General features: G+C 38.3%; 1 non-coding gene across 1 annotated transcript; it reads left to right on the top strand.

Moving 5' to 3' along the window:
- Positions 1-3496: 3496 nt before the first annotated feature.
- Positions 3497-3626, top strand: LOC118663894. Its single transcript, XR_004970194.1, has one exon. It is a non-coding gene; the product is annotated as a small nucleolar RNA SNORA22 (small nucleolar RNA).
- Positions 3627-5081: the final 1455 nt, after the last annotated feature.

Below are 5081 nucleotides of genomic sequence, written 5' to 3'. Positions count from 1 at the left end.
ATTATTGACTATATTCCCTACGTTGTACTTTACATCCCATGACTATTCTGTAACAGCCAGTTTGTGCTTCTTAATCTCTTCACCTTTTTCACCCATCTCCCCAACCCCCCTCCCATCTGGTAACTGTCAAAATGTTCTCTGTTTTTTCTCTTGTGGTTTCCATCACACATTTAAAAAAAAAAGAGAGAGAGACTCATCATCTTTCTGATGACAGCAAATACTCTGGCCTTGAAATTATTTTTTTCTCAACACCCTAAAGCAGTGGTTCTCAACCTGTGGGTCACAATCCCTTTGACGGTCGAATGACCCTTTCACAGGGGTCGCCTAAGACCATCCTGCATATCAGATATTTACATTACGATTCATAACAGTAGCAACATGACAGTTATGAAGTAGCAACGAAAATAATTTTATGGTTGGGTCACAACATGAGGAACTGTATTTAAAGGGCCAGAAGGTTGAGAACCACAGCCTAAAGCATTTGGTAGCTGTGGTTTTATTTCTACTGTAGAAGCTCCTGAGCACTGGGCAAATGGCAGAACCATAACAAGGGAGTGTGGTTTAGTGCTGGAAAATGAAGGCAATGGAAAAACACATGAAGATATTTACTTCTTTTTAATGGAAAGATGATTTAGCTGGGTATAGAATTCTAGTAGTTTTTTTCCCAACACATTGAAAATATCATTCCACTTTCTTCTCCCTTCTGTTGCCATCTAATTAAGTGGAATCTGTCTTATTTTTATCTCCTGGCTGCTCTTAAGATTTTTCTCTGTAGTTTCACTGTGGTGTATCTAGGTACAGATCTCTTTTTTATGTAGACTGTTTAGAATTGAGCTTCTATAATCTGTAAATTGGCATCTTTCAATCGTTTTAACTATTTTCTGAAAAGTGCAGAAACTTTTCAGCTATTCTCTCTTCAAATATTGCCCCTGTCCCTGTCTTCTGTCGTGCTCTTCAACTTCTGGAACCTTGATTAAATATATATTAGAATTCCTCACTGTGTTCTATCTCTGGCCCTCTTGTCTGTATTTTCCTTCCTTTTGTCTCTTGAACTTATTATTTCATTGTTCAAATAAATGTTCACAAAATGAATTAAGATAATTGTACCGGGTGGATTGGTTGCCCATGACTCCTATATACCTATTCTATGTGACTTTTAACTAATCCTCCAATGGCCGAGCTAGCATCCATCAGTTATTTTATGAAGTCACACTAACATTTCTGAGAAAACTCTCATTCTCAGAAATTGCTTTATAATTTAAAATTAGGGTGACCTGAGTTTACTGAGGACATTACCTGCTATCCTTATACAAGTATCCATGACTCCCTTTCACTCTCATTACGTCTTCTGTTTTGGAAATTAAACTATATGAACACCTTATTCATATTAAATATCATGCATCTTTTGGTTAACAGCAGCTTCATATAACATCTCAGTGATTTGCTTCCTTTGGTAGCATGTTCTTACTATAATAATTTATTTAGTGCTTTTATAATTAACAGTACACTTTTGAGGAATTGAAAAAATGTGTGATTTTGCCACCATTCTCCATTTGCCTAAATGTATGTTTTATTTTGCCCCCAATTGAATCACAATGCTAGAAGTTAAACAGCTTCTGTTCAAAGTCAGCAGAAAGCTTCTAGGAAACTGATTTTCAAAGCTTCTGCAATGGTTCCCACATAACACATCAATCATATCAGCTTCTCAGTGTTTTGAAATGTCTTTCATCCAATTTAAAGGGCGTGGGAATTTCTCCTGCTTTTAGTTGTATTGCTTGGTGAGTGACAGGCAAGCTTTTTAGCACTATCACAACTTCTTCTGTTTATAGGTGTGTGTGTTTTATTTCATAAGATTCCTGGTAGTTAAACTGTAAAAAAAAAAAAAAAAAGGAAGAAGAAGAATTGCAGTAATTCCTTCAACACCATCTAGGTCAGTGGTTCTCAACCTTCCTCATGCCGCGACCCTTTAATACAGGTCCTCATGTTGTGGTGACCCCCAACCATAAAATTATTTTCGTTGCTACTTCATATCTGTAATTTTGCTACTGTTATGAATCGTAATGTAAATATCTGATATGCAGGATGTATTTAGGCGACCCCTGTGAAAGGATCGTTCGACCCCCAAAGTGGTCGTGACCCACAGGTTGAAAACCGCTGATCTAGGTGCTTTTGTCTTGTTGCTCTCTCTCTATACATAGAATGTACACAGCTTTCATTTCAATGCTGAGTTAATGTAATACTGTTAAGAAATACAAAATGGTCATTTACTTCCACACTTGATGTACCCACATCACTTAAATGAAATGATGACAACATTGACAACCATGACCAAGAGAGAATTAATGGTACTTTGCCATTGGTTGTGAATTACTCTATGGTCAATTTTTGTAAATATTATGTATGTGTTTGAGAAAAATAATGTTTTTTCCCTCTTGCTTGGTGTAAGGTTCTACATATGACTTTTATTTATTTATTTATTTATTTATTTATTTATTTATTGTTAAATTTAAAAAAATTAATGGTTTAAGGGAGAGAGAAACACCCATTTGTTGTTCCACTTATTTATGCATTCATTGGTTGATGCTTGTATGTGCCGAGACTGGGGATTAAACCCAGAACCTTGGCATATTAGGACAATGCTCCAACCAACTGAACTACCCAGCCAGGGCCTGCCTTTTATTTTTTTATTGTTATTTTTAAGTTAGAAAAAAAGATAATTAAAAAAAAACATTATTTAAATACATTTCTAAATCAGTTACAAATAAAATAATAAATGTATATAAAATCATGAAATACTACAAATATGAAGTAATAAAAAACTATATTCATAGATGTAGTAGCTCCCTACCCCCCCCCAACCAATGGAAAAGACACACTGATGTTTCTCTCTCTCTCTCTCTCTCTCTCTCTCTCTCTCTCTCTCTCTCTCCCCTCCTCCCTCCCTTCCACTCTTTCTAAAAAAAATATCAGTGGAAAAATACCTTCAGGTGGGGAATTTTTTTAAAAATCTACCCTTTAAAACATAGGCTTTGATAGTTGTTGTTTTTTTAATCCTCACCCAAGGATATTTTTTCCATTGATTTTCAGAGAGAGTGAAAGGGAGGGAGCAGGAAGAGGAAGAGAGAGAGTCAAACATCGATCTGGTTGCAGGGGGGGAGGGGTCCACAGAGGGAGCAGGAAGCAAACCTGCAACCGAGGTACATGCCCTTGACTGGGAATCGAACCTATGACCCTTTGGCTCTAACCACTGAGCAATCGACCAGGGCATCTCTGACAATTTTATAAGCAGTTTCTTCAAAGCATTCAAGGAACAGATCATTCCAATCTCATGAAAACTGTCCCAGAAAATAAGAAGAGAACATGACTAATTCATTTTATGAGATTAGGAAAACCTTGTTACTCAAACCAAACAAGAACAAAATGAGAAAGAAATATCTCAGAGAAATATCACTTATAAACATAGATAAGAAAATTCAAAACAAAATTCTAGAAACTGTTGCATAGTGAACACCAAAGTGTGCTTTATAGTTCCCCTGGCTTTGACTCTGTCCTAGAGCAATGTCTGTTCTTTTTCTCTGCACTGAAAGGACTATCCTTTTAAATGCATTCAGAAAGTCAGCACATTATATAAAAACATATAATTAAAATAAAATAAATATGTATGTTTTTAAAATTCTAAAAACTGTATCAAGCCATGTATTTACAGCAACAATATGTCATATCCTATTTGGATTTATCTTCAGAATTCAGAAATGGTTCAACATTAAAATATATCAAATAATTACCTCATAATTAGTTTTAATAGTGTACAAGATTACCTCAAATTTTAAAATATATTTTTTTAAATCATACCTATTAAAAATAAAAATTCTTAGGAATCTAGAAATAGAACTTCCTAAACCTGGTAAAAGATAGCCACCAAATACATTGAAAAATCATATTTAATGGAGCAACACTAAATTTTTACCCTTAAAATTCTATAATAAGGCAAGGAAACCCAATGTCACTGCTCCTATTCACCTTGTACTGGAAGTCATGACCAGTCTCCTAAAAATCAGGAAAACTCACTTCACATAGAAATATGCAATAGAGAGAACCAAGATGGCGGCATAGGTAAACACTGGAGTTTGCTGCCTCGAACAACCTCTTCAAAAATACAACTAAAAGACGGAACGGACATCATCCAGAACCACAGGAAGGCTGGCTGAGTGGAAATTCTATAACTAGAAGGAAAGAGAAAAGCACACCAAGACTCAGAGGAGGTGCAGTGCAGAAGTAAAATACTAAGGTGCGGAGGTACATGCGGAGCGGGCTGGCGGCTGAGGGTTCGGTTGTTGTTTTCAATCGGGAGGGAGTCTCAGGCTCTGAGCTCCAGTTCCGGGTGAGTCTCTAGGGACCCAGACTCATGCGGGAGGAGTGGGACTGTCTGGAATTGGTAGGAACTCGAGGGCAGCTTTCTCTCTGAAGGGCTTGCAGTGATTACCAGGACACTGAGAAGCAGAGCCTCTGAGGGCTGGACTGGCCCCGCCCTGTTGATCCCATGGGACCCGCCCTGCCCAAGCCCTGCAGGGAGGCTTTTGCTGGATAGCCTCAGGCAAAGGCTAGATTAGCACCTCCCTAGAGATCCAGGAGCCAGGAAACCCAGAGGTCAGAGTGGGACCATCCAGTTTGCAGCTCCGTGGAACCATAAAGGACACACTCAGGGGGCAGACTCAGTGAGCACAAAGCCCCATTGAAGCAAGTCTTGCCCCAGAGGGGTGTCTCCAGCACAGAAGTTCTCCCACTGCAGACAGCTGATTCTCACAGCCAATTGGCCTGGAGGTCAATTCCTCCCAGTGATAAATACAACAATCAAGGCTTAACTACAACAAGACTGTGAACAAAGCTCACAAGGGGGTGCACCAAGAGTGTCCTCCTCAGGTAATTGGGGAGGCTGAACCACTGGGCCCTAGAGGACACTCTGCACAGAAAACCACTTTATCAACACAGGGAAGCATAAAAAATGCAGAGACAAAGAAAAAGGACACAAATGACAGAAATGGAGGAAAGCAAACTACTGGATATAGAGTCAAAACCACACT

The sequence above is a fragment of the Myotis myotis genome, unplaced genomic scaffold (assembly GCF_014108235.1).
Source record: "Myotis myotis isolate mMyoMyo1 unplaced genomic scaffold, mMyoMyo1.p scaffold_m19_p_9, whole genome shotgun sequence".
NCBI classification, from domain to species: Eukaryota; Metazoa; Chordata; class Mammalia; order Chiroptera; family Vespertilionidae; genus Myotis; species Myotis myotis.
The sequence above is the reverse complement of the archived record's forward strand: the minus strand, read 5'-3'. Positions and strand labels throughout refer to the sequence as shown.